The sequence below is a fragment of the Pan troglodytes genome, chromosome 10 (genome assembly GCF_028858775.2).
Source record: "Pan troglodytes isolate AG18354 chromosome 10, NHGRI_mPanTro3-v2.0_pri, whole genome shotgun sequence".
Taxonomy (NCBI): domain Eukaryota; kingdom Metazoa; phylum Chordata; class Mammalia; order Primates; family Hominidae; genus Pan; species Pan troglodytes.
Genome location: NC_072408.2, coordinates 18,782,126 through 18,795,330, shown reverse-complemented (window position 1 = coordinate 18,795,330; position 13,205 = coordinate 18,782,126).

Genomic DNA, 13,205 nt, shown 5'->3' with positions numbered 1-13,205 from the left:
TCCAAGAAGGAAGTTGGGGCTCAGTTGATATGATCTGGAGTTGGGCTGGGTTTGGGCTTTGATTCAACTTTAGTTTGATTCAATTTACTACAGGCTTCAAATATTTTGAAGGCAGGATTAGAACTTTTCCTATAAGCAAATATTGTCTTAGAGTTGTTATTCTCACCTTTTCTGCCCTGGTTAGTGTCCTCCCTAGCTTCAGGTCTTACGGGAAGATCTTTCTGCTCCTGCTCTCCCCTCCCCACACCAGTCTTTCTTAGCTGACAGCCTGGAGTGCTGGGGATTTTCTTTCAGCTCTCTTGTCCCTCTACAAGTCTTTCTTAGCTGAAACTCCAATGTGTCTCTGAAAGTTTTAATAACTCTTTATTGCCCTTGTTTTTGTGGTCCTACCCCAGGAGTTAGTGAATATCAATGAGAAATAATTGCGAGGTAGTATGGTTTTGCTCTGTGCCTGTGGCTCCTGTGTATTCTAACCTGTCGCATCAGCCACACACTTTAAAATATGTTGAAAGTTAGGCTGCTTTCTCCTTACCATTAATTATGGTGATTCCTCCTCTTTCTACTTCAGTCAGGGATGAGAACTGTGGCTCTTTCCTCTCAATTGAATGATTGTCCCTTTCTGAAGTTTAGTTCACCTATGTTTCTTTGTGCTTTCATATCTCCGATTTTTTTAAACTATAATTATTTAGATTATCTGGTTTGTTTTGGGTGTTAGAGAGTGAATTATGATCTCTTAAGACTTTCTACACACAAACCTGTATGATTAGACAAACCTGTATGTCTAATCTTCATTCTCCAAAAAGAGTCATGGGGAGGGGCAAAGAGTGGGGAAGGATGAACATTTAAGAACATGTGGAAATGCCAGACACGGTGGCTCACGCCTGTAATCCCAGCACTTTGAGAGGCCGAGGTGGGTGGATCATGAGGTCAGGAGTTCAGGACCAGCCTGGCCAAAATGGTGAAACCCTGTCTCTATTAAAAATACAAAAATTAGCCAGGTCTGCTGGTAGATGCCTGTAATCTCAACTACTTGGGAGGCTGAGGCAGAGAATTGCTTGAACCTGGGAGGCGGAGGTTTCAGTGAGCCGAAATCATGCCACTGCACTTCAGACTGGGCAACAGAGCAAGACTGTGTCGCAAAAAAAACAAAAACAAAAACAAAAAACAAACAAAAAAGTGGAAGTGGATGCATTTAATTTGAAAATTTATAGTCGTTATCATATAATGTTATATTTGAAAAAATGAAAGTAATTGCATGTTAAACAATACAAACTACAAAAGCAGATGCTATCGCTATATCTATGCCAGACCAGAAATTCCTCATCCTAATGGGCATGTTTCCTTAAGAAGGGTCTGTCATAACTGGTGAAAAGGGAAAGGAGAGGAGAAGTGTGTATGCTTATCCAAATAAGACATGGAGTTATAAATATTGAGAATTAGTGCCCTAAGCTGTATGTTTAGGGCATACTGTATAATAAAGACTTTATTATACAGTCATCATACAATCAGAGAAGCAGAAGTATGTGTATGTGTATGTGTATGTGTGTGTGTGTGTGTGTGTGTGTGTATTCTGCTTCTTTGATTGCATGCTGACTGACATCATAAAAGAAATATATTTAAGGCAGCCATTTGGGAAGAGAAGATGGATGTAAAGTGGGTGAAACAAATTATAAGCTAGAACTCAAAAGCATGAAGTGGATCTCGTGAGAGTGAACCAAAACCCATATTAATTCTCATTGCCTCTGACCTTGATGGCCTGGGTGTTCCACACGAGCTGGAGTCCTTTGCCACGGAACTAAACACCCACATACCCGGCCCAGGAGTTGCAGAAGCTGAAGAAGGATCATGTTAAAGGTGGAGTAGTTGCAGCCCCAGTCACTGGCTCATCCCCATGAGGTGAGCCAACAGTTAAATGACCATGTGCATGAGCTAAAAAAATGTTTGCTGCTTTATATCTACCCTCCAAATCACTCCAGACTCTCCCTCTGTGGCCCACCATAACTAGAATCATAAAGGGAATTCTGGGAATGTAGTTCAACCTAGCCAAGTTGTCACATTATAAAGTCACTGCATATACTAATCAACTTTCCATCAGCCCACTCTTTGGCAGCTATATTTTTAGAATATTTCACAATTTTTGTCACATCTTTTTCTACCTGACCTTCAAACTACTGTCTTCCATATGTTTTCTCTTTATGGCTTCGCCACCTTTCTTACCAATGCCACCATATTGTTAACCTTTGAATTAATGAACCTCAGAATAAGTTTTGACATATTGATCTCTTCTATGCTTCATATATTGCCTGTTGCCAACTTTTTCTGTTTTATTCACAGATTCTCCTCTATATTTCCAGTTATCTTTCTAGAAGTAACAATTTTCTGGTTTGGATTCTTGCCATGTCCCTTTTTCCACCACCAAATTGTGTAGTTCATTTTCACTATTGAATCTTTCGTCTCTGCTAAAACACTATATTAGGTTTCTCTAGAGAAACAGAATCAATAGGATATAGATGGATGGATAAATAGATAGATACATAAGAGGAGATTTATTATGGGAATTGGTTTGTGCAATTATGGAGATTAAAAAGTCCCAAGATGTGCCATCTGCAAGCTGGGGAACCAGGAAACTGGTGGTATAATTGAGTCTGAGTCCAAGGGCCTGAGAAGGAGAGGAGCCAATGGTGCAACTCCCAGTTCAAGGCTGAAGGTCTGAGCACTAAAAGCTTCAATGTCTGAGGTCAGAAAAAGACAGATGTCCCAGCTCAAGAAGAGGAAGACAGAATTTGCCCTTCCTCCACCCTTTTGTTCTATTAGGGCTCTCAATGGGTTGGATGACGCTTACGCACACCGGTGAAGGCAGTATTTTTACTTGGCCTATTGATTCCAATGCTAATCTCTTCCAGAAACACCCTCACAAACACACTTAAAGTAGTATTTTACCAGCTACTTGGCCATCTTGGCCCAGTCAATTTGACACATAAAATTAACCATCACAATCCTTACTTCATTATTCCAATTTCTATTTTTAGTCCTTGTTCATATTCAAAATTCACACACACACACACACACAAACTACGAAACCATTTGTTTTCTGTTAAGTAGTACCTGAAAACTACATCTTTCATGAATTCTTCTCCCATTGCTATAAACAGAAGGTATCCAAAAGATAAGCAGACAGTATGCTGGAGTGGATTTATCGTGTAAGATCCCTTTCGTTAGGACCTGGGAGGGTCTCCTTTAATCAAAGCTTTAAGAAATGCATTGTTGCTGGGCAGGTTGGTGCACATATGTAGTCCCAGTTACTCAGGACACTGAGGTGGAAGGATTGCTTAAACCCATGATTTCAAGGCTGCAGTGAGCTATGATTTTGGCACTGCACTCCGACCTGTGCAACAGAGTTAGGGGCTCATCACTAGAAAGAAAAGAGAGAGAGAGCCAGAGACAGAAAAGAAAGAAAGCAAGAAGAGGGAAAGGAAAGGAGAGAGGAGGGGAGGGGGAGGGAGGGGAGAGGGGAAAAGAGGGAAAGAAAGAAAGGAAGAAAGAGAAAGAGAGAAAGAAAGCATTGCTGAAGCAAACACCAGAATCCTTTTGGAGTTCTATAGTAGCCATTCTCTGTAAGCCATTAATGTTGCCACCATCCCACAATTCACTGGGGATAGTGGGATACTGGAACAGAGGCACCAAGTGACATCACGTAACTATCTTTACTGCTAGGGACAAGAGAAACATGGTTGTAATAATGGACGGCAGAACTAAAGTGATAATCAGAATGGTTTGATCTTTGGTGTTGGCTAATTTATTTTGATATCCCTAGAATTAAGGTCGAAGTGGGGAGATCACTTGAGGTCAGGAGTCTGAGACCAGCCTGGCCAACATGGTGAAACTCCGTCTCTACTAAAAGAAAAAACAAAAAATTAGCCAGGTGTGGTGGCGCGGGCCTGTAATCCCAGCTACTTGGGAAGCTGAGGTGGGAGAATCACTGGAACCTGAGAGTTGGAGGTTGCAGTGAGCCGAGAATGGGCGACTGCACTCCAGTCTGAGAGACAGACCGAGACTCTGTCTCAAAAATAAAATAAAATAAAATGATGGGTTACTAAAGCCTTACTTGATTTATATACACACACAGAAAGTTCTAGGTGTGGAGTAGAAAAGTCTTGAGTTAAATTCCAGAGCAGTCCTGGATCCTCAGCTGATTGATTGCCACACCTGATCTAGTCCATAGACACAGAGCCCCCTGAGTCAAGGGGAAGCAAGGCCTTTTGTGGAAGAATGCTGCTAGACTGCAAAAAATGTATTGTAAATCTTACTATCCTTTCCCAAAGGGATCTGTGGCCACTTATCAGTGTGATTGTACCTTGTGGGAGGGGAAATAAGTAGACTTTGGGAGGACTGCTGCACACTAGCACTGTTCCTAGAAACCCAAAATGTCACTGTGGTGCACCAGTCACAGTAGGGCCTTAAGAGGTCAGGAAATAAGTGGAGGTTTTGGCCTGAGTGCAACTCATTGTGGGTCTGGTGGATACCTGAACCCTAGGATTATTTTCCCAATTCTAAAATGCAGAGGTGGAATTCACATATTCAGCAAATGGCAGATTCCCAAATTGATTCCCCAAATTATGGGCCGTATTAGTCTATTTTCACACTGCTGATAAAGACATACCTGAGATTCGGTAATTTATAAAGAAAAGGAGATTTAATGGACTCACAGTTCCACAGTGTGGCTGGGGAGGCCTCATAATCATGGAAGAAGGTGAAAAGCTTATCTTACATGGCGGCAGACAACAGAGAAAATCAGAACCGAGCAAAAGGGCTTTCCCCTTATAAAACCATCAGGTCTCGTGAGACTTATTCACTACCATGAGAACGGTATGGGGGAAACCCCCCCTATGATTCAGTTGTCTCCCACTGGGTCCCTCCCACGACATGTGAATTATTGGAGCTACAGTTCAAGATGAGATTTGGGTGGGGACACAGTTAAACCATATTATGGGCAGTAAGGAATTTTATGATAGAAAAGTCCAGGAAGGAGTCCCTAGAACTGTGCCTACCTGCTAAAATAGCAAATCAAAGGCAGCATAGAATTCTTGGAGGGATTGCAGAGAATGTGCTACGATAAAAGGCTTAGAGGATGGATGGTAAATATTATAACTGCTTTTAATTGTTACGGCCAGCACTACCCCTCCACTGTCCTATTTTGAGCCTTTATCAACCCTGAAGCCCTCTGTTATAATCTAGTCTGAAAAGACATTGATTGCCTCTCAATTCCACAAGTTATTCTACTCAATTATGGTGATGCTACACTGTTGACTGGACTGGATAAGCGAGAAGTAGCAAATAGCCAGAGGACGAGAAATCAACTTCACCAAAGTTTAGGAGCCCTCCACTTCAGTGACTGCCCCCTCTGATCTGGGACATGGTCAAGATACCTCTTCAAAAGTGAAGAACAAGTTGCTGCATCTAGCCCTACCCCAAAGAAAAAAGCACAACTGCTAGTGGACTTCCAGTTTGCAGTGGGGTCTAACACAAGGGAAGGCTCTTCAACAGGTCCATGCTGCGTGCCAGCTCCTCTGCCCCCAGAGCCCTTTGATACAGAAGATCCACTGATACTTGAAATGTCTCTGACAGATTGGGAGACTGTGTGGGCCCTTGGCTGGACCCTATCTGTGAGTTATAGTATAGACCTTCAGGACTGGGAAGCAAAGCTATGTGCCATCTTCTAAAGATTAACTTTCTCTTTTTAACAAATAGCTTCTGATTTGCTACTGAACCCTAGAAAAGACTGAATGCTTGACTTTGGACTATCAAGTTGTTATGCAATATGAACTCCTCATTATGAACTTGATGTTGTTTGACTCACTAAGCCATAGGTTGGGCATCCACAGCAGCACTCCAATATAAGTAGAAATAATATATCCAAGATTGGGCTTATGTAGATCCCAAAGGCATAAGTAAGCTGCATGTGTAACTGGCTCAGATTCCTATGGCTCTTATTCATATTAAATTGGCTTCTCTCTCTCAGTCCACACCCATGGCCTCATGGGAAGTTCTCTATGTCCACTTTACTAAGGAAGAGAAAATTCAGGCCTGATTACAGATGGTTTTTCAAGGCATGCGGGCACCACCTAAAAGTGGACAGCTGCAGCACTGCAGGCCCTCAAGGGGCGCCCTAAGGTACAGTGCTTAAGGGAAATCCTTCCAGTGGGCAAAACTGAATATGGATTTGTTTTTTCTGCCTGCAATGCTCCTGGAAAAACAATCCTTTCCGAACTTGCAAAATGCCGTATTCACCCTCATAGTATTCCACACCACATTGCTTCTGACCAGGAAACTAATCTTATGCCAAGTAAATTACAGCAATGGGCTAGAACTCATAAAGTCCACTGGGCTTGTCATGTTCCTCATCATTTTTAGGTAGTTCGTTGATAGGATAGTAGATGGCCCTTTGGAGACTCAGCTGTGGTATCAGCTGGAGGGCAACACGTTGCAGGGCTACAGTAGTGTCTTCCAGGATGCAATTTTTTTTTTTTTTTAGTAGGGAGTTTCGCTCTTGTTGTCAGGCTGAAGTGCAATGGGGTGATCTCGGCTCACTGCAACCTCCACCTCCTGGATTCAAGCGATTCTCCTGACTCAGCCTCCCAAGTAGCCGGGATTACAGGTACGCACCACCACACCCATCTAGTTTTGTATTTTTAGTAGAGATGGGGTTTCACCATGTTGGTCAGGCTGGTCTCAAACTCCTGACCTCAGGTGATCCACCCGCCTCGGCCTCCCAAAGTGCTGGGATTACAGGCATGAGCCACTGCACCTGTCCCAGGATGCAATTTGTTGCACTGAGCACGCAATAACTGTGTGGCGCTTATTTTCCCCCTCAGGTCAGAGAATTAAAGGGAGAAAATGCGATTGGCTCCTCTTATTACTAACTTTAATGGCCTGCTAGCAAAAATTGGGTTTTCCATCCTCCCAACTTTGTTATCTGCTGTTTTAGAGGTTTTAGTTCCCAAAGGAAGAGTGCCTGTACTGGGAACACAACAGCAGTTCTATCAAACCAGAATCTGAGACTGTAATGGGGCCATTTTGAGCTCCTTATGCCACTGAACCTACTGGCAAAAAAAAAAAAAACAAAAAACAAAAAAACGGGCCAGGCACGTGGCTCACGCCTGTAATCCCAGCACTTTGGGAGGCCAAGGTGGGCGGATCACAAAGTCAGGAGATCGAGACCATCCTGTCTAACATGGGGAAACCCCGTCTCTACTAAAAATGCAAAAACAAAAAACAAAACAAAACAAAACAGAACATTAGCCGGGCATGGTGGTGGGCGCCTGTAGTCCCAGCTACTCGGGAGGCTGAGGCAGGAGAATGGCGTGAACCCGGGAGGCGGAGCTTGCAGTGAGTCAAGATTGTGCCACTGCACTCCAGCCTGGGGCAACACAGCGAGATTCTGTCTCAAAAAAAAAAAAAAAAAAAAAAAAAAAAAGCAAGGGGAAGGTGCGGCTTACTCTCCTAGCTAGCATAATTTATTCTGATCCTTAAGGGAAAATTGGGTTGCTACTACATGATGGGAGCAGAGAGGAGTATCATTAGAATTGAACAGGTCCTTTGGGGGCACCTCTTTATACTACTTTGATGAAAAGTTGATAGAAAACTGCAACACCCAATACAGCAGGACTGTAAATGTTACAGACCCTTCAGGAATGAAGGTTTGGGTCATCCTCCAGGAAATCTGGGGTGCCTGTTGAGAGCAGAGAATGCTGAGTGGATAGTGGGAAAAGGAAACTCTAAATACCAGCTATGACCATGTGACCAATTTGCAGAAATGAGTTTGGTAGTAGTTATGAGTGTATTTTTTCTTTGATATGAATTTATTTAAATACGTATGTTTAAACACACACCACCTTTGTTCGTCTTTTCTTTTTTCTCTCATTCTGCTATCTAACATAATGTATTAACTTTATCCATTAGTATTTAAGTTACAGCGTACCAAAGGGGGAATGAGAGTGGGCTAAAAGATAAATCGACATCATCCAAAGATGGATCTCATTTGTGTATCCTTTAGGGCAGCGGTTCCAACCTTTTTGGCACCAGGGACCAGTTTTGCAGAAGACAATTTTTCTACAGACCAGGGGGTGGGGGTGATAGTTTTAGGATGATTCAAGCGCATTACATTTATTGTGCACTTAATTTCTATCATTATTACATTGTAGTATATAATGAAATAATTATACAACTCAGCATAGTGTAGAATCAATGGGAGCCCTGAGCTTGTTTTCTTGCAACTAGACAGTCCCATCTGGAGGTGATGGGAGACAGTGACAGATCATCAGGCATTAGATTTTCGTAATGAACATGCAACCTAGAGCCCTTGCATATGCAGTTCACAATAGGGTTCATGCTCCTGTGAGAGTCTAATGCCATGGCTGATCTGACAGTAGGCAGAGCTCAAGCAATAATGCTAGCTTGCCCACTGCTCACCTCCTGCTGTGCAGCCCGGTCCCTAACAGGCCATGGTCCAGTACTGGTCCATGGCATGGGGGTTAGGGTTCCCTGCTGTAGGAGACTGGATCAATATCTTTTTAGGTATATGAAGGCCTGTTCCATCTTAAGTGGAAACATACTTTTGCTATTATCTTTATCTGGAAGTGGTTAAAAGAGGATATATAGTTAACAAATTGAAAAAGAGGGACTACACTGAATTGCTATGACATTTTCCAAAATTCCCTTTCTCTTGTGATTCTGAATGAGAGTTGGCCAAAAGAGGAGCCTGCATGAAATCTGGAAGGCAGACGTAGAGTTGTAGCTTTCGGAAGTTTCTGGCAGTTGGATGTAGTGATGGATGCAGAGGTCCCCATTGGAACCAAGCTTGTCCTCACTCTCCTTAAATTTCATGTTCAGCCGTCAGAGGCAATAGTTTTCCATAGATCTCTCTAAAAGCTGCCTTTCTGTAGTCCCATTTGGGCAGCTGGATATGACTGGCCTCTTGGGTTTCCTTGCATGTTTCAACTTGTCACCTTGTGCCAATATTTTCAGGTGATTCATTACTGACTGCTCAGTGGTATGGTTCATGTAGGAAAGGCATGATAAATCCTTGATTTTTCTCTCTTTATTTAAATAGTTCCCTATCATCTTCCCAAGGTGATCAACTAGCTTTTCCCCCAAACATCTAAACTCATGAATTGAAACATATTTGATCTGTTTTCAATGTGTTGCAATTAATGCCCTTATTAGTGTTCTAATTGGCCATCCTTAGCCACCTCTCAAGTTTTAATATATAATAGTTTTGTTATTTGGTATATAGTATTCTTAAATTTCCATCATTATTTCTCCTTTCACCCATGCATTATTTAAAAATATAGTTTCCTTTTAAATTTTCAAGAGTGTGGGATTATTTATTTTTTATTGGCTCCATATTTTGTTGCATTATGTTTCAAAGATTGTTGTTGTTTGATGCCGATATTTTGAACATTGCTAAAGTACCTTACGGCCATGTACAGAGGTCAACAAATTCTTCTGTAAAGGGCCAGATAGTAAGTATTTTAAGCTTTGTAAGTTTCATTCATTTTTTTCACTGTACTAATTTTTTACTTTACATAATTTGATACCATTAATACTATCTTATTAGATGCATGTTTAGAATTTTTATATCTTCTTGGTGAACTGAGCATTTAAAAATTGTTATGAGTGTCCCTTTTTATACCTAATAATTTTTTAGTCTGAATTTTTATATGTTTCTGATAAAAATACAGCCACATTGGCTTTCTTTTAGTTATATCTGCTTATTACATCCTTTTCTTGCCTTCTAAACTTCAAGCTTTATTTTTTCTAACATTTAGGTGGGTCTCTTCTGAACATATAAGTAGATGTTAAAGATCTATTATGACATTACTTGCTTTTTGAGTGTTGTGATTATAGATTTATTTGGATTTGTTTATACTGCATCACTTTAAAATTTCTATTTTTCTCACTTTTGCTGTTTCTCTTTTATCCTTTTATGGAAGAGACAGTAATGATCAGCAAATATTTCTTGTCTGCCCTACATGACACCTGCATTTAGAGGAGGCAACATGAATGATCCTGGGCAATAGGAATGAAAGTGACATGTGTCACTTCTGGTCCAAGGCTGAGTTTGAATTTGGGGTCTCCATGTGTTCTTTTATCCTGTTGCAACAACTTACAACATGCTGAATGGAAAAGCGTCTATCAATCAAGCCCTTCAATGACTATGTGCAGCAGAGTCTCCTACCAGCCTGCACTGGTATGCGGCAAGAGAAATAAATTTTCTGTGATGTTGGTGAGTACTGAAGTTAATTTATCACCACGGCATAATGTAGCCTATTGTGACTAATATGTTATCTAGAAATCTTTGGAATGACTGGTTTTTAAAGTCTTCTTTCCCCTTTTTTTCCTTGATTTGGAATGTATTTGGTCTATTTCTATTTACTCTGTGGTTAGTGTGGGCAGAAGGAGGGGTAGGTGGGAGATTTCCATTACTGCTTGTAAGCCCAACATGGAATTTTTTTTTTTTTTTTTTTTTTGAGACGAGATCTCGCTCTGTCACCCAGGCTGGAGTGCAGTGGTGCGATCTCGGCTCACTGCAAGCTCTGCCTCCCGGGTTCACGCCATTCTCCTGCCTCAGCCTCCCGAGTAGCTGGGACCACAGACACCCGCCACCACGCCTGGCTAATTTTTTTTGTATTTTTAGTAGAGACGGGGTTTCACCGTGTTAGCCAGGATGGTCTCGATCTCCTGACCTCGTGATTCGCCTGCCTCGGCCTCCCAAAGTGCTAGGATTACAGGCGTGAGCCACCGCGCCCGGCCCCCAACATGGAATTAAAAGTAGGTTTTATTCAGTATCTAATTGTTTTTATTTGTATTATTGTGCCCTTCAGAGTGGTACACCATGCTACTGAAAGTGGAATCCCTTTTCCTTTTTCTTGCAGATAACACACATACCACCCACCATCAGTCTCCTTTCACGTATGAGACAGGTTCCTAGTGCCTAAGCCAAAATTTTATGGCCACATGTGCTCCTGATTTCGGATATTTGGATTTAGAAAGGCCATATAGTACACTTCCAAGTCAAACACTCAAATAGTTCAGCAGCCAAATGTGTGAAGAGGATAAATACAAATAATTAAGTATCCTCCAGTAGTTTACATCAGGTTCTGCCACTCAATTGGTTATGAAAAAAACTTGTTTTTAATATTTTTTTGGGATTGCAGATATGGGATTCTTGACCTGTATTTCTTTAAATAAGCTACAAAATAATTTATTCACTTATTGATTTGTAAATTGCATTCCAGTCCTAAGGATGAATTCTCATCACTTTAGTGGAAATCTGTGTTTTCCAAGGCTCTTTAGCAGCAGTTAATTTCATATTAGTTTTTACTAACACTATCAGGGTCCCCACAGAGAGGTTATTTCCTCATGACCTCATTCCTGCATCATGTTTATTGATTATAAAATTTAATTTTGGGGACTGGCATGGTGGCTCACACCTCTAATTTCAGCATTCTGGGAGGTGGAGGTGGGAGGGTTGCTTGAGGCCAGGAGTTGGAGACCAACCTGGGCAACGTAGTGAGACCCCATTTCTACAAAAAATTTAAAAAATTAGCTGGGGTTGGTGATGCACACCTGTAGTCCCACCTACTTGGGGGGCTGAAGTGGGAGGATCACTTGAGGCGAGGAGTTCAAGGTTGCAGTAAGCTATGATTGCACCACTGCACTTCAGCTCGGGTGACAGAGTGAGACCCTGTCTCTTAAAAAAATTAATTTTGAATATAAAATTTAAAGGATATTTATTACGTTAATATGTTTTCATAACAGATTGACTAGAAAAGTAAAAAGATCTGGAAGCTATAGCATATGAAGAAAATTTGGAGAAACCAAATATGCTATAGAGTAGAATGTCATGGTGAATGCCAAGTATAGTATAGACTTTTCAAATTATGTAACTTGAGAGGCTTCTTATTCTAATCTTCTATCCAATAAGAATCTCACCCTAAAGACCTCTCAGTAAATAATCACTGCTCTCTCCTGGAACACCTGAGCTCACTACTTTTTAAGGCAAACCTCCACAATGTTTCCATTGCAAAATTAATAGCTAGGTAGTTTTTCCTTATGTACCCTTCACACCAATCCCTCTAGGACACATGCATACATCTTTTGTCCAGGTTAAATATACTCAGTTCTCTGAAAATATACAAGGGTGGAAATGTTCAAATCTGCAAATTTCAGAACTAATACCCCAAAGTGGACATGATAAAGTGACAGACTAGCACTCACTCTAAGAAAGAATTTTTCTGTTTTTTTTTGTTGTTGTTGTTGTTTTGTTTTTTGAGACGGAGTTTCGCTCTTGTTGCCCAGGCTGGAGTGCAGTGGCGCAAGATTGGCCCACAGCAACTTCCACCTCCCAAGTTCAAGTGATTCACCTGTTCAGCCTCCCGAGTAGCTGGGATTACAAGCATGCGCCACCACGCCCAGATAAATTTTTTTTTAAATTTTTTTAGTAGAGATGGGGTTTCTCCATGTTGGTCATGCTGGTCTCAAACTCCCAACCTCAGGTGATCCGCCCGCCTTGGCCTAACAAAGTGCTGGAATTACAGGGATGAGCCACTGTGCCCGGCCAAGAAAGGATTTTTCTAAGTTGAGCTTTTCAATAAAGCATGTGCCTTTCTAGACCTGGGAACATCTCACTATTGGTAACAAAACAGAGTGGGGAACCATTTGATCTGAAGAAGACATTTCTGCTATAGGATAAAGATACAGCTTTCTGACTTGTAAGTTCCTCCGCACTTCCCAAGTTGTACAATTATTTGATTCCAAATGGTTGGGAAATGATGAAACAAAACTTCTTTTCTAGTCTTCTTCCTTCCTCCCTTAATGAATAATTAACCTCATATTAAATTATCCTTCCTATGAAAGGATCTGAGTTTGTTATACCGAGGTTTCTTTCTTTCTTTTTTTTAGAAGTGAATACATTACTAGCTTCCTAGTCAGTTTGAACTTAAAAGGCAATTTTTACAAAATTCCCAGCAGAGGTGCCAAATATTGATTCAGTGGTTGCCAGACCAAATGTGTGTCTTGTGGTAATCTGTAGTAAAGTATATTTTAGAAGTCAAACTAGACTTAAAAAAGCTTTTAAAAAATATTTTGGATTGGCCTAGGTGTGATTGTATGATTGTTACTGAGAATGATTCTTGTGAGACAAT